Genomic DNA, 22200 nt, shown 5'->3' on the forward strand with positions numbered 1-22200 from the left:
CCGAATGAATCTAAATTGTATGCAGTCCAGTAGGTGGGAGGGTCTGCTAGGGAGGGTCTGCTGCTGATTGGCTGTAATGTGTCTGCTGACTGTGAGGTACAGGGTCAAAGTTTACTCAATGATGACGAATAGGGAGCGGACCGAACATCGCATGTGTTCGCCTGCGGTGGCGAACGCGAACATGCTATGTTCGCCAGGAACTATTCGGCAGTGAATAGTTCGGGACATCACTAACGAGGATAAAAAGTCTGAAAATTAACATTCTCACCTCTTGTAAAGTGTACGAATGGTGTGTCTTCTTTATGGTAAGTTGCAATATGGTCAATATGCCCCGATAGATATTGATCACAGTTTCTGATACGCCATTGGGCACAAATATATTTCCAACATGGCCACCTCTAAATTCGAACTTGATGGGTATGGCAAGTTGTTTTTCTAAAATCTCCGTCAATTTTGCAGAATTGAAAAATTGATCTTTGGGCCAGACGCCATTAAATTCATGTACGTCTAGATCTTTAATCTAAAAAAAAATTAAAATTACAAGGTGAAAATATCAATTTAAAAATACTGATACATTTTTATAAATGTTTTATTTTTGCAGTGCATATATAGATAGTACATAAAGACCTAAGGTGCCCCAAAGGCATTCCTCAGCCACTTTCCTTGCATAACATGCGGGACATATAAGTAACATGCACAGTTTTTATAATAGAGAATAGTAAACAGGTTTAAGCAGTACAGTAGCTAGTCTATGATTAATACAGTTATTGCTGGTGTTCAACGCTATTCACTTGGACAGACTAGTGCTGTTAAGACATGACATTACATTCAAGCTAGGTCTTATGTGATTTCCCTAGAGAAGGTGATGTTGTCAACAATAAGGCTAATTCAACTAAAGCAAAGGATCACGCTGGTTATATTAATATATCAATAGATAAAAGCTTCAAACATGCATAGGTTTGTCCACCCCAGGTTAACCCCCCGCCCAGGCCCGTCGCTACCCGACAGGCAAGCCAAGCAACTGCTTGGCGCCCCGAGCTGGCCCGGGGCACCAAGAAGAGCCGGCAGGGCCGCCATCAGCGCATGCGGTCCTGGGGGGCCCGGACTGCTCAGGTCGTCCGGGCCCCACATTCAGTGGGTACATACCGGGTCACAGGGGGCCCGGTATGTACCCACTGGGCCAGCCTCTTCTCCCACTACCGCAGGGGGCCCGGTATGTACCCACTGGGCCAGCCTCTTCTCCTTCGCCAGCAGCCGGTCACCTCAGGGCCCCCCAGAGGCTGGCCCTGCTGACACCCGGCGGGCGCGCGAGGGAGCACTCTCCTCTGAGTGCTTCCTCTTCAGCTCCCTCGCGCACCGTACTGATGCCGGAGCCGGAAGATGACGTCATCTTCCGGCTCCGGCATCAGTACGCGGCGCGCGAGGGAGCTGAAGAGGAAGCAATCAGAGGAGAGTGCTCCCTCGCGCGCGCGCCGGGTGTCAGGGACAGGGAGGACATTTAAGTGAGTGGGGGTGGGGGAGAGGGACGGAGAAAATTTGAGTGGGTGGGGGGGTGAGGGAGAAAATTTGAGTGGGTGGGGGGGCGAGGGAGAAAATTTGAGTGGGTGGGGGGACGAGGGAGAAAATTTGGGTGGGGGGAGAGGGTGGGAGGAAATTTGAGGGAGTGGGGGGGAGAGGGAGGGAGGAAATTTGAGGGAGTGGGGGGAGAGGGAGGGAGGAAATTTGAGTGGGTGGGGGGGAGAGGGAGGGAGGAAATTTGAGGGAGTGGGGGGGAGAGGGAGGGAGGAAATTTGAGGGAGTGGGGGGGAGAGGGAGGGAGGAAATTTGAAGGGGGAGAGGAAGGAAATTTGGGGGGGAGAGGAAGGGAGGAAATTTGAAGGGGGGGAGAGGAAGGAAATTTGAGGGAGGGGAGGGAGAGGTAGGAATTTGAGGGGGGAGAGGAAGGGAGGAAATTTGAGGGAGGGGGAGAGGAAGGGAGGACATTTGAGGGAGGGGGGAGAGGGAAGGGGGAGAGGAAGGAAGGGAATTTGAAGGAGGGGGAGAGGAAGGAAATTTGAGGGAGGGGGAGAGGAAGGAAACTTGAGGGGGGAGGGAGGAAGGAAATTGGAGGGGGGAGAGGAAGGAAATTGGAGGTGAGAGGAAGGAAATTGGAGGGGGAGGAAGGAAATTGGAGGGGGGAGAAGGAAGGAAATGAGAGGGAGGGGGAGAAGAAGGAAATTGGAGGGGGAGAAGGCAATGAGAGGGAGGGGGAGAAGAAGGAAATTGGAGAGGGGGGGAGAAGAAGGAAATTGACGGGGGTAGGGGGAGAGATTGACATCCATCACACACACACACACAATGCACCCCTTGCACACAGAAAAACACACAATGCATTACACACAGACACACATACACAAGCAATGCATCCCTTACACACACTCAGTGCATCCCTTACAGCAGTGTTTCCCAACCCAGTCCTCAAGGCACACCTACCAGTCCAGGATTTAGGGGTGACCCAGTTGTGTCTAAGGTGTTTTTTCTTTTTTTTCTAAAAACACCTTAGACAAAACTGGGTAATCCTTAAATCCTGGACTGGTAGGTGTGCCTTGAGGACTTACAGACACACACACTGCATCCCATACATACACAAACTCACCTTGCAGCCCTTACACATACAAACACAGATTCACACAATGCATTCCTTACACACATCAGGACATCCCCCTCCCCCCCACACACACACACTTTGTGAACAAACTCATTGGTGGAACATGAAGGTGGACCCTGGGACCCAGACCGTGAGCTGTGTAAATGGCCCTCAAAAAATGGAGCTGCTTCCCGTTCTCCCAGAACATTGATTTTTGTGACCACAGTTACAAACCACCTCCTGAGAGCCTGTTCTACACCAGACCAGTGGAGCCAGACGGCAGCTGAAGCCCATCATCATCCTCATCTGGTTGTAAGTAGGCAATCTAGTATATTATTTGTGGCACTAATCTCTAATTTACCTCACATTAAAGGGACACTATAGTCCCCAGAACCACTGCAGCTTAATGCAGTGGTTCTGGTGTCTACAGCCTGTCCCTGCAGGCCTTTTATTGTAAACACGGCGGCACTGCAGCACTGTGTTAGTTAACATGGAAGATCATATGGATGGGGCACTGTGATGTCACATGGGGGGCGGCAAACGTTACTTTTGCCTAGGTCGGGGGGATGAAGGACCCGGGTGCAGGCGCCGGGGGGCCCAGACCTTGAGCGTGCATGTGGGGGGTGGGGGGGGGTTGGAGTTTGTGGGGGCCTCCATGTCTGTTTTGCTTGGGGCCCCCAAATTCCTTCAAACGGCCCTGCCCCCGCCAGCCTGATGAAAGTCAGTGTCTGTGTGCCGTGAGGCAGGATTATGAAGTGTAGTGACTGCAGAAGAACAAAAGCTTGGGGATTGCCGTGTTAGGTTTAGTCCAGGTAAGTGGCTGAGTGATATTTCCCTTCTGGTGTACTTGCGATTTAATGCTGTGCCTGCCTCAGCTGGGAGTTAGGTCCCTGCAGCCATGTTGTTGTCTGGGTGATTTCGCAGCTGCGGGTTTTCAGTCCGTATGGGTCTGCTTCCTCGTGGTGCTCTGAGAGGATCTGTGTGCTGGGCTTCGTTGCTGGGGTTCTGTCACTCTCTTCGGGGACCCACTCTGTAAGCTTACTCAGTTTAGTTTGAGTGGCAGCTCGCTGATGTCTGTCTCTGCCGTTTGCTTGCGATGCCACTTGCATTGGAGCCATGCGGTTTTTGGCTTCTCCGTCACCGTTTGGCTTGGTCCGGAGTGGGTCTGGGCAGGTTCCTGTCGGTTTCCTCCTGTTTCATGACAGTTTGCCACCAGTGTGAGGCGGGTGCGTTTGTCTTCCCGTTTACTTGGGTGAGTCAGCTTGCAGTCTCCGCCATTTTAGCTGCGGCCTCGTGTGTCGTTCGTGCCACTGGTGGGCAGAATAGCGGGGCAGCGGCCGTCCACTCCACTCACCACCCGAGCGCTCCCCATCGTGGGAGACGGAGAAGCGCCCCGCCGAGGGACTATAACTTTGCAGCAGCCTCTCCTCAGGACCAGGGTGTCTGCTTACACTGGGTTGCCGTTACCAGTCTTTTGGCAGGTATTTAACCGTGTTTTTCTTGCTAAAATAGGGCAAAGTTGCAGGAGCTGTTCTTTTGTGCGACCTGCCAGCATGGCGGTCAGCCCCGCCCCCTCCTGATACAATTTTGACACTTCACATGAGAAAATTATTTTGTTAAATGGATTGTGTAAATTAGAAATAATAGCTTAAAATAAATAGTTTAGGAGGTAAAGTCAGGATCCTAGCCTGACAAACAAGACTTTTTGTTCCGTTTATTCTGTTTCTTTAAAACCAAGTTCCTGCACAGATTATGTTTTACCTTCATCATCCTCACCTTCTTGGACTAATTAAGGAGCTACAAAAGACTACACCCAACTCATTACATGGCCTGTACAATGAAGTTGATGCTCGCCCTGTAAGACTTCTGTTTCTGGCTCCTGTAATCCTACCTAAGAACCTTCGCCTCTTTACCCTGCCAACCAGCTTTATACCAACTTGCTCCAACCCAGCCTAACCTACGTTTCAATCCTGCTTTATCTTCCTCACTCTGGCATTTTTATAATTACTAAATGCTAACTTTTAGTATTTTACTATTTTGGCCACTTCTGCAGAGTACCACAGTGTTTTCTTAAATTTTCTGCTTTTACTGACAAGCCCAATGCGATTTTCTATTGCCTTCAGTAGTCCAACTTTTAAATAATCCAATTTCTCTTGGACTCCATTTAACCCCTTAAGGACCAAACTTCTGGGATAAAAGGGAATCATGACATGTCACACATGTCATGTGTCCTTAAGTGGTTAAACTGCTCCAGTCTGATAATGACTCCTTTACACATATTCTAATTTTAGAAAAGTCTGTTTTTGTTTTTGTGTGGTGTGACTCAGTCACTGTTCTTATATTAAAGGATCACTATAGTGTCAGGAAAACAAAGCGGTTTTCCTGACACTATAGTGCCTTGAGGGTGCCCCCACCCTCAGGATCCCCCTCCCGTGGCGCTGAAGGGGCTAAAACCCCTTCAGTTACTTACCTTAATCCAGCACCGGGCTCCCTCAGCGCTGGTGACCTCTCCTACCCCGACGACGTCAGCGGAGCCGAATGCGCATGCGCGGCAATTGCCACGCGCACATTCAAAGTGTCCCTAGGAAAGCATTTATCAATGCTTTCCTCTGGACGCTCTGCGCGATGGGGGTGAAATGTGCCTCCAGCGTCGCAGATGCGCCTCTAGTGGCTGTCCGGAAGACATATGCATACATAATACAGATTTGGAGATTACACACTCCAAATGTAATGTGTGTGTGTGTGTCAGTATGGATCAATGTGTGTGTGTGTGCGTGTCAGTATGGATTAATGTGTGTGTGTGTGTGTCAGTATGGATCAATGTGTGTGTGTGTGTTTGTGTCAGTATGGATCAATGTGTGTGTATGTCAGGGAGTGTGTATGCATTAGTGATTGTGTGCCAGTGTCTGTTGATGAGAATATGTCAGTATGTGTGGGCATCAGTGACTACACACCAGTGTGTGTGCCAGTGAGTACAGTATTCATTAATTAAAAATCCATGTGTCTGTCTGTTTTTTTTTTACATTTAAAATAAATTGAATAAAAAAAATAAAATAAAAATATATATAGTTTTGCTTTATCTATGTGATTTGGTGATTTGTGGGAGCATTATGCATCTATATATTTGCACAAATGTATATTATTATATGTGTATTATATAAAAATATATATGTTTATATGTTCAGCCCCCACGGTGATCGCCTGCCTGAGAGCAGAGGCAGGCAGTGGGATCACTGAGGACTGAGGCAGGCAGGCTGCTGAAGGAGGGTGGGGGCAGCTGGCTCATGGAGAGCTGTGGGAGAAAGACAGGCGGGTGGGCGGCTAATTTATTGCAGAGGGAGGGAAAGGGGTGGCCGGCCCATGGAGAGCTGTGGTAGAAAAGGTGGGCAGCTGACAGAGGGGAGCAGCTGGGTAATGGAGAGCAGAGGGTTTTACATTTGTCAAAGGGTTATTCACTACATTTATAATTTTAGGAGGTGAAAATCTAAATTGCGTAATTTAGACCAAAATAGCAGATTTGAAAAATCCAACTTGACCATAGTGACAGCTTGACTATTGTAGCCTAATTATTGGAATTTATTCACAAAAATGATTAGTTTAGTGGATAACCCTGCCCTTCTCTCAGTCTTTTATTCCCTGGTATATAACTATATCCAACGTAGAGGGCACTCATAGGATTGAGGACTAAACAAAATAAGATTAATTTAAATTAGACATGCAGCAGCTATCAGTCAATGTTTTGGGGATGAAACGTTGGGTAAATAATTTTCAATATTTTGTGTTTTTCCACCTGTATATCTGTCACAGTTCGCACAATTAATGTTAGGGCTGGTGTAAAAAAATTCCAGGGCTGCCTTTTATTCCCTGCCTATAAATCACACCAACACAAGTTACTGTGTGATTACCAAATTGTAACGTAACCCAAACGGACTCTATGTTCGCCTCACTAACTTTTATTATGCTAGATTTTATGCTATCCTTCACGAACAGAGCCAATAATCCACCACTTTCTTGCTTTCCCTGTCTTTTCTATATAAAGAGGACCCTGGTATTGCTATGTCCCAGTCATTTTTCTCATTATACCATGTCTCAGTAACAGAGACTAAATCTACATTCTCAGTTGCCATTATTGTCACAAGTTCATGAATCTTATTCCCTGAACTGTGCGCATTTGTAGACATGACTCTAAGCTTATCATTTTTTAACACACTTGCTACAGGCACTTTCTATCCTTGTTTTGTGGGGCAATTAGATTAATGTTTTTTCACCCTTTTGACCCCCCCCCTCCCCCTTGGTTTAAATACGTCCTAGTAAAACCTATGAACTGCTCACTGAGAAAATGATCCCAACACCATTCACCAAGCCACAAGTTAAAGTCCCTAATACGCATCCGCCTGTCGTTCTGAGTGTTATGCACAGGCAGAACTTCAGAGAATGACAGTGTGGAAGCAACCTGCAATATATCATTGGCAAAAACACATAAAAACTTCCTTTAACTCTGAAACCTCATTGCCATCCAAGTCATTTGTCCCTAGATGGACAAGTACATCCAATTCCCCTTCCTTCTCTGGTAGCGTAACAATTATACAAATATGTCTCATGTTGTGGTGGAATCTCGGTAAAAATAAATTTAGTAGGCCGAGATTACCACGTGGCATGTGTACGTGCATATGCTGACGTATCGGTCGGTTGCACGTGGCAAGATACGATCAGTAGTGTACGGAGCATGTGCGAGAATACAGGATGTAGTATTCCCCTCCTCCATTGTGCTGGACAAGCCATGCGGTCAAGCAGGAAGTTAATTCTTATTTGTTTTGATTGGTTAAGGGAATGTGCGGGTGGAGCTTAATATGGGAGGAGTTATGTGCCTAAATAAGGAGCCTGCACTATTGTCTGGGGGTCAGAACTTGTATTTTGGTGACATTAGTCCCTCTGAGTCCCGATCGGTGAACCGAATAAAGAATCTCTTCCTTCCTGAAGAAACCTGTGTCCATCTCTCTGTGCTTGGCTTCCGTCAGTTTCTCCGGTATCATTTGGTGCATTGGCCGGGAAGCTCATCGTTCAACGGTAGCTGAGAAGCAGAGGCGTGAGACGGTCTATCTTTGCCCACGTTCTCTACGGCTGCACCCCTGAACTTCTGCGTGGACCTCCCTTCGTCTCGGCGCCACTGGTCTGTTGTCCAGGAGATCATCGGCCTCTACGTAGTAAGTGCTGGGGTGTCCCCGTCGATGAGTGTGAACTCAGGTTCAGGAAGAGGAGGTAAGACGACCACTGTTTTAGACGGCGGACCCACTAGGGGTATACCGATTGTGCGGTAGGCCCATAAGGGGTTAATCTGTGTATGGAATCTGCCCCCTCTGTCGGAGGGAAGGAGCGAAGGCGCACCGCTCAATCGAACGCTCTTTAGTAAGACCGTTTGATTTGTTTTGGAGTCAGGCGGGGTTCTGTGTAAATATCCCTAGCCGGACACCGGTGTCTTGTCTAGACTAGAGTTCTAGGGTGTACAATTTGTTCGCTAGGTCGGAGGGACCGGGAGACTAAGCGGCGTCTGTGTAAATTCGGTCCGCTAGCTCTCAACCTATCTTGGCTAAGTGGGAAGGCGTGTAAATTTGGAACCCACTAGACTATTGATAGAGTAGAAAGACTAAAAGGGTTCTGTTGTAAATTCCGCCCTCTAGTTCGCTATATGTGGTGCTTGGGCAGTGTGGCTAACCAAAACGGATGTAGATAGTTTTAGGTAGTCCATCAACGTACTGGCCAATAGATTAGTTGGGATTGTATATGTGATAAAGATTGTTTAGTAAAGTGTATATCTTGTTAGATAGCGTGAGCTCTGCCGTCTAGCGAGAGTGTTAATAGTGTGTTGCTGTATTATAGTGCACGGTACCATAACCCTGTATAAGTACTAATAATTGTCGTTTATTGCATGTTTAACACCATAACCACTAATAATTGTATTGTGACCTTAAATTGTACTTTGACCTATGCTAACCGTACTGTAACTGCTGTTTGTAAAGACGATGTTACTGGGGTGTGTTATAGACGGGTAATTCATATATAGAGAATTATAGCGTGGGTGACGGTATAGTTTCGCCAAAGGGCACAGTATTAGTTACTTAGTGACTGGTGTAACAGCTGTGTGTGTACGGGAATTCCCTGAGTGTTTTTATTGTGTTATTGTGTACGTTTCACTTGGTAACTGTACCACGTGGTGCTGTTGCCGAAGGAACGGGTGTGACTGTTGCATAGAGTGTGTGTATAGCATTTGTTGTCAACGACGCTCCTTGATAAGTATGGGCGCGTCGGAGTCGACGATTTTGGATCCCTTAGGATGTATGGTAAAGAATTTTCAAAAGGGATTCACAGTATGTGATTTTGGGGTTAAAATGTCTCCTGCCCGCTTGATCACTTTGTGCACTAGGGAATGGCCTACTTTGGTTGCGGCATGGCCGCCACGTGGCAGTTTGGATCCAAATCTGGTACAGCGTGTACACGTGGCTGTATCAGGTAGGCCTGAACTTTACGGAGAGTTTCCATACATTGATTGTTGGAGGCAGGCCGTAAACGACTCGCCAAGATGGATCCGAGTATGCCACGAGGAGCAATGTCGCCTCATGGTGGCCAGAACTTGTTTGTCCACTAGGACCACGGTTAAGCCCATTTTGGACACGCCCCCTGAGTCCGAGATCCCTATGCCGCCCCTTACTTCCCTGTAGGGGGAGGTGATACAAGTACAGGAAGTTCCACGCCCCCTCACCCGTTGTCTCCACCCACTTCCACTTCCTCCTCCAGCTCAGAATCCACCCCACGCCATACTAAACCTCCCCTCCCGACACAAGCCCCCGTTCAGTCCATCTATCCCGATGTGGCGCCACTTCAAGCTTCCGGTCAGGCTTTCTCTAGCCCGGCTCGGAATATTTTATTCACCGGCCTTCCCCACAATAAAGCCTCTACATCCCCACGTCTTACTACCCCCCGACCGGAACCCCTAACTGACGCCCCTCCACGAAGCCCTGTACTAACCCGACAACTGACCGGAACCCAAAAACCCAGACACTATCAGATGCCTCTTCGTTTGAATCCTGGGTCAGCTTACCTTAATGATTTAGGTCAAATGGTGTATGCTGACCCAGTCTTCATATATGTCTCATTCACGACTACCGATCTCTTGAATTGGAAGACCCACAATTCCTCGTATACTGAGAAACCACAAGCCATGACCGACCTGTTCACCTCGATAGTCCAGACGCATAATCCAACTTGGGCTGATTGCCAGCAATTATTAATGACATTATTTAACAATGAGGAGAGGACTAGGATAAATCAAGCAGCTATTAAAGCGCTGGAGGAAGAAGCTCGTACTTTAAACCAAGCAAATCCAGCAGCATGGGCCGCAACTGACTATCCTAATACCGATCCCGATTGGGATGTTAATGGCGCAGATATGGTTCATCTAAAAGCCTATAGAGACGCTATAATTGCTGGTATGAAAGCCGGAGGGAAGAAAGCTATAAATATGTCAAAGACGGTTGAGGTGATTCAGAAAAGTGATGAAGCGCCTAGTGTCTTTTATGACCGATTATTGGAGGCATACCGCTTGTATACCCCCTTTAATCCGGAAGACACTGAGAATTCCCGAATGGTAAACTCTGCCTTTGTCAGCCAAGCTTACGGAGATATTAAGCGCAAGCTACAGAAGTTAGAAGGGTTTGCAGGAATGTCCATCACCCAACTAATGGAGGTAGCAAATAAGGTGTACATGAATAGGGAATCAGAAAGTAAGAAAGAGGAAGAGCGCAAGATGCGTAAAAAGGCGGATATGCTAGCGGTAGCGATCGCAGGCGTAGATAGACGGGGCCCAGATAGAGGCGATAGTAGGTGGAATAGGGAACCCCTGAATAGGAATCAGTGCGCGTATTGTAGAGAAGAAGGGCATTGGAGAAGCGAGTGTCCAAAAAGAGAGCAATACGAGAGAGACCTACCCAGGGCAGGTTATGGAAACTTTAGAGGCAGAGCGAGAGGTAGAGGAGGTCCCGGAGGGAGTAATAGTGGTAATAGAGGAAGTGTAAGAGAAGATAGATACTATCCCGCAGCGCAAAGGTCCCGCGATAGAGAAGATAGGGACTTTGTAGGATTGGCTGACACGGTCATGGAGAACTATTGATACCGACCGGGCTCCAACCCCCTTGGTCGAGCGAAGCCTATGGTCGAAGTATCAATAGGGGGAAAAAGGAGTGCATTCATGATTGACACCGGTGCTGAACATTCGGTGGTGACTGACCTAGTTGCTCCTCCATCTGGAAGAACTATTACCGTGATAGGAGCAACTGGAAGGAGTGCTGCAAAACCGGTTCTTAAAAGTCGACAATGTACATTGGGAGGCCACGTAGTAAAACATCAATTCCTTTACATGCCTAAATATCCAGTCCAATTGTTGGGACGTGATATGCTATCCAAATTACAAGCGCAGATTACGTTCCTACCAAACGGAACAACATCCTTAAAGTTTAATGGACCTTCAGGTATTATGACATTATCCGTACCAAAGGAAGAAGAGTGGCGACTTTATGCAGCGTTGACTAGCCAAAACCCTAAGAGTGATGAATCCTTATTCAACATACCAGGAGTTTGGGCAGAGAACAACCCACCAGGACTGGCCCGCAATATTCCACCCATTCGAATTGAACTAAAGCTTGGGGTTTATCCAGTGAGCCTACGGCAATATCACATCCTGCAGAAGGCTAAGAAAAATATTCAATCTTATCTGGATAAGTTCATACGGTATGGTATCCTAAAATTCTGTACTTCCCCCTGGAACACCCCATTGCTGCCTGTTCAAAAGCCCGGTACAGATGAGTATCGCCCTGTGCAGGACTTGAGAGCAGTCAATGATGCGGTTGTTAGTATACATCCAGTTGTACCCAATCCGTATAACCTGCTTGCTTTAATTCCGGGCGGGGCTACCTATTTTACAGTCTTAGACCTCAAAGATGCCTTCTTTTGCCTCCGTATTGCCGCAGAAAGCCAATGTATTTTCGCTTTCCAATGGGAAAATGCTGTAACGGGCTCGAAACGCCAGATGACTTGGACAAGACTGCCACAAGGGTTCAAAAATTCACCTACCCTATTTGGTTCAGCTCTGAGTCAAGATCTACTGGATTTCAAGTCCATCCCAGGAGAGTGTGTATTATTACAATATGTAGACGACTTGTTGATAGCAGCAGTTACAAGAGAAATATGTCAGCAAGCAACACACGATCTACTACACATTCTCTGGAAGGCGGGATACAAGGTGTCTAGGAAGAAGGCTCAGTTATGTCTGCCAACTGTCAAATATCTGGGATTCCATATCTCTGAAGGTCAAAGAATAATGGGGCCAGAGAGAAAAGAAGCTGTGTGCCAAATACCAACACCCAAGAATAGAAGACAAGTGCGAGAGTTCTTGGGGGCAGCAGGCTTCTGTAGGATATGGATTCCCAGTTATGCGATATTGGCGAAACCTCTGTATGCAGCTATCAAGGGTACAGAACACGACCCCTTCCTATGGACTCAAGAACAGCAAACGGCATTTGAAGATGTGAAGAGGGCTTTGATGAGTGCCCCAGCATTAGGTCTACCTGATCACGCGCAACCATTCTATCTGTATGTACACGAGCAAAGAAGAATGGCTGTGGGAGTATTGACACAGTACTTGGGATCATGGCAAAGACCTGTTGGCTATATGTCTAAGCAACTGGATGCAGTGGCCAGCGGTCTTCCACCTTGTCTAAGAGCAGTAGCTGCAGCCGCCCTGCTGGTAGCTGAAGCCGATAAACTCACTCTAGGTCAAGAACTTTATGTACGAGTTCCACATGCAGTACAGACGTTGTTGGATTACAAAGGAAATCATTGGTTTAGTAATAGCCGTATGACCAAGTATCAAGCAATGTTGTGTGAAAACCCAAGAGTGCATTTAGAGACTGTACATACCTTAAATCCAGCTACCCTTCTGCCGCAACCTACTGAAAGTCAACATGATTGTTTGGAAGTGATGGACGAAGTATTTTCAAGTAGACCAGATCTTCGTGATTTTCCCATCCAGAACCCCGATGTCCAATATTATACAGACGGCAGTAGTTATGTGAAAGAAGGGATTCGCTATGCAGGATATGCAGTAACAACAATAGATAAGGTGATAGAAGCTCGGCCACTGTCGAAAGGAACATCAGCACAAAAGGCAGAATTGATAGCACTGACACGAGCGTTACAATTAGCTGAAGGTTTAAGAGTGAACATCTACACGGACTCCAAGTATGCATTTTTAACCACTCATGCCCACGGAGCTTTGTATAAAGAAAGAGGACTATTGAATTCAGAAGGCAAAGAAATCAAGTACGCAGCTGAAATACTACAACTATTGGAAGCCGTATGGGAACCGAAAGAAGTCGGTATTATACATTGTCGAGCGCATCTGAGAGGAGATGGTGATGTAACCAAAGGAAATCGGATGGCAGATAGTGCAGCTAAGCGTGCCGCTGAATCAGGAAGACAGGAATATGTGGAACATATAGCTGCTCTTATTCCAACTCCACTGTCTCAATGGACTCCAGTTTATACAGCTCAAGAAGAGGAGTGGTTAAAGACTGAACCTGGAAAGTATTTGGAGAACAAATGGTATCAGTTAGAAGATGGGAGAATAGTTATTCCAGCATCACTAGCGGTAGAAATTGTTCAAAACTATCATACTGGGACGCATTCTGGAAGAGATAGTACAGAAGAATCTCTCAGAAAACATTTCTACATACCAAGATCGTCCAACTTAACTCAAGCCATTGTACGAAGATGTGTAACGTGTGCTAGAAATAATGCAAGGCAAGGACCAGTAAAGCCACCAGGAGTTCAGTATATGGGGGGACTCCCTATGTCCGATCTACAAATTGACTATACAGTAATGCCTAAATCTGGTGGACATCGCTACCTACTAGTAGTTGTGTGCACCTATTCAGGCTGGGTAGAAGCATGTCCTACTCGTACAGAGAAAGCAGGAGAAGTTGTGAGATTCCTGCTACGAGAAATAATACCCCGATATGGACTACCCTGCTCTATAGGATCGGACAATGGTCCAGCCTTTGTTCATCAGTGCCTACAACAACTGACTCATATGCTTGGTATTAAGTGGAGACTTCATACGGCATATAGACCTCAGAGTTCTGGTAAAGTAGAGAGAATGAATAGAACTATTAAGAACCAGTTGGCAAAGATGTGTCAGGAAACCCAACTTAAGTGGAACGTTCTTTTGCCCATAGCTCTGTTGCGAATTCGTAGTACACCTACCAGAAGGATGGGTCTCTCTCCTTTTGAAATCATGTATGGGCGTCCACCTCCCGTACTTGGTAACTTAAGGGGGGATTTGAGTCAGTTGGGAGAAGGAATTACCCGGCAGCAGGTTGTAGAGTTGGGTAAGACTATGGAGGAGGTACAGAAATGGGTACAAGATAGATTACCTGTGAATATTTATCCCCCAGTTCATAGTTACCACCCAGGAGACCAAGTGTGGATTAAAGAGTGGAATAATGTACCGTTAGGGCCCAAGTGGAGAGGTCCTTATGTTGTTCTTTTGTCTACCCCTACAGCGATAAAAGTGGCCGAAGTGACTCAGTGGATTCATCACTCCAGGGTTAAACCAGCAGCGGTAGATTCTTGGCAAGCTACAACAGATCCAGAGAATCCCTGCAAGATCCGGTTAAAGCGCACGACTCAGTCGGAGTGACGAGGAACCTTGTGGATTACAAATTTTATTGTTTCAGAGATTGGTAAGTGAGTGTTGAGACGGCCATAATAAAGCCTGTCCGCTCACCGACGTGTAGTTTAAAAGCCAGGAAAGTCTCGAAGGGACCCCTGTGAAGACGAGCAGAACTCCATTCCCTGCAGCCCTTACATCTTGGAAGCTGAGGTGCCATCGCACGGACGAAGATTGAGGATGCAGCCGACGAAAGATGTGCTAATGATATTGTTTATTTATGTGTATTTTTATATTCAGGAAGGTAGAGGTACCGACACTCCTAGCTGTGAGGTATGCATTAAGACTACAAGAACAGGTAACCATATTTCCCAGACCCTAATTTGGCATTCGCAATATGAGTGTAAAGGTGATGTGTCTAGGTGTAGATACTTAAATATAGAGTATAGTGTATGTCATTTAGGAGTAGGAGAACCTAAGTGCTTCAATCCATAGTATCAACCCCGTACAATTTGGTTGACTCTCAGGAATGGAGATCCTCAGGGGACCCTAATAAATAAAACGGTGTTAGAATCCGTACATTCTTCGGGTGTTCTGCTATTTGATGCATGTAAAGCAATATCAAGTGGTAGAACGCCGTGAAATATATGTGGGGATCTTAGATGGGAGAGAACTATGGGTCTAATGATAAATATATATGTCCCAGTAGTAAAAATAAGTATGTGAGTCCTAGATGCCCAAATAGGGATTATAACTTTTGCCCATATTGGTCTTGTGTGGGGTGGGCAACTTGGGGACAGACAGCAGACAAGGACATGATTGTGACTAAGTTGCCTACCAATCCATACTGTAAGTCTATGGAATGCAATCCGGTCCATATTCTTATAAATAATCCTGACCAATTCTTAGATAGATATGGTAATTTATTTGGGTTTCAAATATACGGGACGGGTTTAGACCCTGGGACAGTATTGTTTATAGGGATAGAGACTGATACGGTAACCTCCCAAACTCATCAGGTATTCCATTCATTTTATGAAGAGATGAGTATAGATAATAAGATCCCCCATAACGCTAAAAACCTGTTCATAGATTTAGCTGAAAGTATTGCCGGTAGTCTTAATGTAACCAACTGCTATGTTTGTGGAGGTACTAACATGGGAGACCAATGGCCTTGGGAAGCAAAGGAGGTAATGTCCGGTTCTGAGGCAGTTGAACAATTAATATCCTCACAAGCCGATTATCAGATGAGTGTTAGAGGTAAATCTGAGTGGAGATTAAAGACCTCCATCATAGGTTATGTTTGCATAGCAAGGAAAGGAAAGATGTTTAATACTTCTGTAGGAGAATTAACTTGTCTAGGGCAAAAAGCTTATGATGATGATACAAAGAATACAACTTGGTGGTCGGCTTCAAATGTCTCAGAACCATCTAACCCGTTTGCAAGATATGCCAATTTAAAGGATGTATGGTTTAATTTATCTATCACATCTAGTTGGAAAGCCCCAGCAAATTTGTACTGGATCTGTGGTAAAAAGGCCTATTCGGAGTTGCCACAGGACTGGGAAGGGGCATGTGTGTTGGGTATGCTCAAACCATCCTTCTTCTTGTTACCTATTGAAACAGGTGAGACTTTGGGTGTTAAAGTGTATGATGTGAATCATAGGAAGAAAAGGGGGCCCATAGAGATAGGCGCTTGGGAAGATGATGAATGGCCTCCCCAGCGTATTATAGATTATTATGGGCCAGCCACGTGGGCAGAGGATGGTACTTTCGGATATAGAACCCCAATTTATATGCTCAACCGCATTATAAGGTTACAGGCGGTGGTTGAGATAATTACTAATGAGACCTCACAAGCGCTCAATCTTCTAGCGAAGCATAATACCAGGATGAGGACAGCAGTGTACCAAAATAGATTAGCCTTGGATTACCTATTGGCAGTAGAGGGAGGTGTATGTGGGAAGTTTAACCTGAGCAATTGCTGTCTTCAAATAGATGACGAAGGGCAAGCAATAGCTGAGCTTACTAGCCATATGGTTAAACTAGCGCATGCGCCTACTCAGGTATGGAAAGGGTACAATCCAAGTAGTTGGTTTGGTAACTGGTATGAGCAGTTTGGAGGGCTTAAGGCATTGGTAGGCGGAGTCATACTGATTTTAATGTTATGTCTACTCCTGCCATGTCTTATTCCCTTAGTAGTTAGGTCTGTGCAGAGCCTGATAGAAAATATAGCAGAAAGGAAGGCTGCAGCACAGATAATGGCCATATATAAATATGAGGCTCTAGATCAGGGAGAACCAATGCAGGAAGAGGTGTGTTGAGGGATTCACATCATAGGAAAAGTCTGGTCTGGTTCATGGTAACCTGAGGTGTATGCAAACCAAGGTTAAGTGATGCCTCAAGTAATTGTGAAATATCAGAGGCATCAAAGGGGGGAATGTGGTGGAATCTCGGTAAAAATAAATTTAGTAGGCCGAGATTACCACGTGGCATGTGTACGTGCATATGCTGACGTATCGGTCGGTTGGTTGCACGTGGCAAGATACGATCAGTAGTGTACGGAGCATGTGCGAGAATACAGGATGTAGTATTCCCCTCCTCCATTGTGCTGGGCAAGCCATGCGGTCAAGCAGGAAGTTAATTCTTATTTGTTTTGATTGGTTAAGGGAATGTGCGGGTGGAGCTTAATGTGGGAGGAGTTATGTGCCTATATAAGGAGCCTGCACTATTGTCCGGGGCTCAGAACTTGTTGTATTTTGGTGACATTAGTCCCTCTGAGTCCCGATCGGTGAACCGAATAAAGAATCTCTTCCTTCCTGAAGAAACCTGTGTCCATCTCTCTGTGCTTGGCTTCCGTCAGTTTCTCCGGTATCAATGTCTCACATCTCACCAGGCCACTATTGTCCAGCTCCCCAACTCTTATGATAGAATCCCCTACAGTATTATTCTGAAAACACAGACATCTAATATACATTTCTGTGCAATTAACACTATTTGTGTGCATTTTTTTACACTTGTGTCTGTGAATTTGATTTAAAGGGACACTATAGTCACCTGAACAACTTCAGCTTAATGAAGCAGTTTTGGTGTATAGAACATGCCCCTGCAGGCTCACTGCTCAATCCTCTGCCATTTAGGAGTTAAATCCCTTTGTTTATGAACCCTAGTCACACCTCCCTGCATGTGACTTGCACAGCCTTCCATAAACACTTCCTGTAAAGAGAGCCCTATTTAGGCTTTCTTTATTGCAAGTTCTGTTTAATTAAGATTTCCTTATCCCCTGCTATTTTAATAGCTTGCTAGACCCTGCAAGAGCCTCCTGTATGTGATTAAAGTTAAATTTAGAGATTGAGATACAATCATTTAAGGTAAATTACATCTGTTTGAAAGTGAAACCAGTTTGTTTTTTTTTTTCATGCAGGCTCTGTCAATCATAGCCAGGGGAGGTGTGGCTAGGGCTGCATAAACAGAAACAAAGTGATTTAACTCCTAAATGACAGTGAATTGAGCAGTGAAATTGCAGGGGAATGATCTATACACTAAAACTGCTTTATTTAGCTAAAGTACTTTAGGTGACTATAGTGTTCCTTTAATGATGTAGTATGTACTTGTGTGTGTGTGAATATGTGTGTGTCAATGTTTGTGTCAGTGGCAACTTTACTGCATGATATATCTATGGAATATTGGTGCAATATGTACCGTGTATGCATCCTCAAGCTATGTACATGGTTCATACTAAGAGTAACTTTGCATGCAGATGGCAGACACTGTATGGAGCTGCACAAGCAGATGATTAAATAATAGATTGCTGTTCAGTTTCTGAGCAATTGAATTGATCCAATAAAGGTTTGTTGTTCAGCTCAAATAATTTTTTTTGTGTCGCCAAGCAGAAAGCAGAACAAATCCTTTAAGTCCAGGCTGGGTTGATAACTATCTAGCATACGTAAGAAATTGAATAAGAGGTCCTTCCTAAAATAAGAGATGTAATTGTAGCTTGCCTGGGCAAGTTAAGCATAAAATTAAACCTTTTTCTTTTTTTTCTTTCTGGCAGATTACTACAAAAACATTTTCATTCTTACCTTTAAAAATCGGAGCATTGGACCTGCCCCATATATTTCCACTTTACATCTTAACTTCAGCCCCGACTGTGCCAGTCCATTCTCAGACAGACCAGTCATTATCTGTCCATCGTAGTGATACAGAAAGTGCTTGCTTGTTGGAAACTCTAACTCTAAAAGCAATATTTAAAAAATAGCACATGGAATTCCACTGTATTAACACAGATATAGTTATTAAAAAATAAAACATAACATAATATTAGAAAGGATGCTGATACGGTAAGGTGGGATGCACTTGAGGGGTGCAGACCATCTGGCATGGCAGTTGGGATTGGGTTGCTATCTGTGGGTGCCAGGTGTAGAGTGTTCCCCATTTAATAGCGCACCCCTATCACTGATAGTAATGTGGTTCAGTGGGGTGGCCACTCAGGCTACGCAAATTATTTTAAGAATATTTACGGTGGTAGTGTGCAACTATGTTTTTAGTCTTAACTAACGAGGCAATTGTAAGTTATTCTTTATATATCTATAACTTGTTTAATTAAAAGTGTTGGGATGCCTGCTTGGAATTGTGTATAGCTTTCAGTAATTTTAGCAATACTCTATCAGTAATGTATATAATTATTCACATCAGTGATCACATCACAATGATCACCCTTAACCAGCAGTGGTCTTCCTTAACACGTATTTTAGTCTCTAAAATAAGAGACTATTTATCTTCTGATACTAAAAATTAAAAAAAAAAAATATACTCAAGAGCGCATCATTATATAAAGTCCAAAACCCCCTATATAACGTTCTACATACTGTCAACATTTCTTGTTATACAAGAAGTTATGACGAGTTTATACATTTTTGACCTAAATGGCTAAAAAAATTCCATTTACATTTTTGAGCTCTGCTATCCTGGCCTAATATTTGCTATCACCGTATAAATGTGTGGCAATTACTAAACGAATAAGCTGATATGTAATACATTAAACATATTATGAAAATGTATAACTTACCATAATGAAGATGTGTACTTCCTATAAAATATAAAATATTTTGCATAAGAATTCTGGAAATAGAATGTATACATTAAAAGCGTAAATTGGCAGGAATGGAAAATGTATTAATTTTGGATTCCCAACAATTCATGTTTTCTGAATTTACATTATATCAAGGTTAATCACTAAAGAGTGAATTGTTTTGAATTCAAAATAACTTTAAAACATGTTTTTGTTTTTGTCAAGGTAATTGTCAAGGTAGAATTTTTAAACTTTGTTTAGGTTGGTGTAAAATTTTAAATTTACAATTCACACCTTATTGATAACTTTGATTGTGATACACAGACTAAAACTTGATTAAATATTATGTAGTTATTTTAGAATCAAGATATATATATATATATATATATATATATATATATATATAAAAGCTATATTCAAGAAATAAAACACACATCCCAGAAAAAAAAAAAAAAAAATTGCCAGACCACAATACCAGTTGTAATCATACCTGCAGCCACAAAAAGTATCAGGACAAATAGGCCGCCCCACATCTTGGGAAAAGTATTGAAACTGGTTTCTGCATTCTGCTATATATGGATAAATAGATCACATGGCTTTTTTGTTAGATGTCCAAACTCATAAACAAACAGATAACAGACGCTGTACTCTGAATAAATAGCTGTATGAAACCATGTCAGTCTGTGTTTTGTAATTCTGTAATTCTACTAAATCTGTAGAACTCTTGGATATTTGTATGTATTTGTGATACGCAGGTAACCAAAAAAATAAAAATAATGATCACTTCCGAATCAGACAACGTTTGGCGGCTTTCCACAAAAAAACATGTTTGTGAAGTTACAAAGATAAGCAAGAATTTTATGTTTTTTACTTGAGAATTGTGGAAAATTGGCAAGGGTATTAAACATTTAGGACAAGATTAATAAGCCAAATCTCTATGTACATTTATATAACAGAGGGTTTTAGTAAACTGAAATGACCGATAAAATGTAAGCTCACCTGCCGTGTCAAGGCAAACCTAGTAGATGTGTCCTACACAAACCAAAACACAAAATAATAATTATAGGCTACAAGAGATCATAAAGAAAAAAATCTCCAATTCATTTTTTTTTTTCCAGATAAAAACAAAAGAAATAAAAGTCGTGCTAAAAACTCCCACTACTCTTTTGCCTCAGCAATGGGTATGTTGCCTAGAGTGTCCCTTAAAAACTGCAGATGATGAACAAAGCTAAAAAAATAATATAGCATATGTCAACGTATAGGTGATCAGGCCAGCACTGCAAGGATTTAAAAAAGATGAGTATGTTTACGTACCTTTTCTCTAATACAGTGCTGGTGCTCCTCTGTAAAGCTCCACCTATTTGACTGAGATCATCTCATCTCAGATAATCTCAGCCAGTCCAAAGCTTTCCTAGGCTAGTGTGCACATGTGGCAAAACACAGCGCTGCGCCAATCAGATGGTCTCAGAGATGCATCTTTATGATACACTGTATGTACATAAATGCATAATGTTTTCAGTGGTACTAGCTTGACAGAGACCTTTGTTTAAGTTGAAAGGTTTCCTTGATTGATAATGATCCAATAAAACTGCATTGCATGTGAACCCTGTGAGTGCCTGAATTCTCTTTTTGGAAAGGTCTTATACAAAGGACTTGCTGGTCCTGCTTCAGTTAACGCATATGTTGGCTTCTGGAAATTGAGTGTGCTCCTTCCTCTTTTTGTGGTTTGGCTCTGCCCCCACCCTGCCTCCTTGGCTGACATCATCAGAATTTATGATCTCAGCCAATCACAATGCTTTCCATAAGACTGTGCAACACTGCCCCAGGCAGCACCTCTAATGGCTGTCTCAGGAGACTAGAGGTGTTCCTAGGCTGTAATGTGAACACACATTAATGTAATGTGTGTAATGTAACACATGTCTCTGAAAAGGCAGTGTTTACAACAAAAACCTGCAGGGACTGACTATACTCACCAGAACAAATACATTAAGCTGTAGTTGTTGGGGTGACAACAGTGTCCCTTTAAGTTGAAAGTTTATTTTACACGTACAAAGTTAGAACAATAAATTAGGACACAGCAGTCATTTTTTTCACTGACTGTTTTTTTTCAAAGACACCTATAAAATTAACATTATTTTAATTAACACATTTTAAAGCACATATATTTTTTCATTACTGTTTTGCAGCGATAGTACAATGGTGTAAAATATGAGAGATTACGGGTACATTGAATATGTCATAATTGAAAAAGCAAGTTTTATATATTGACATGACTTCTAGCGACTCAGTAACACAGTCATTTTATTTTAGAAAAAGCAGCAGTATGTAAGCTATGCTACAGCTTTGCTCAGATTGATGCTTATAGAGAGAAAGTTAAAGGGACATTACAGTCACTGTAACTGTTTCATCTAATTGAAGTGGCTCTATTCAGTGTTAAACTGTTTTTAATGGTTCCATGTAAAACCAGTGTCACCAGCCAGGGCCGGCCTTAGGGGTGTGCGAGCTGTGCGGCCGCACAGGGCGCCATGGAGCAGGGGGCGCCGTGGATTTAAAAAGAAATTTTTTTTTTTTTTTTTTTTAAATTTGCAGCGGGGGCGGAGCTTACCGTGCGGCGGGGGCGGAGCTAAAAGCGCCGGAAAACTGCTGCAGGGGAAGCAGGAAGGAGTCCCTGCTTCCCCACCAAACAGTCACCAGGAGCTGCACTGCCTCCACAATGAACTCCACAGGTAACTGTGGGATTGTCAGGTGAGTGTGACTCTCTGCCTGTGTTTATTACTGTCTGTG

The sequence above is a fragment of the Pelobates fuscus genome, chromosome 7 (assembly GCF_036172605.1).
Source record: "Pelobates fuscus isolate aPelFus1 chromosome 7, aPelFus1.pri, whole genome shotgun sequence".
NCBI classification, from domain to species: domain Eukaryota; kingdom Metazoa; phylum Chordata; class Amphibia; order Anura; family Pelobatidae; genus Pelobates; species Pelobates fuscus.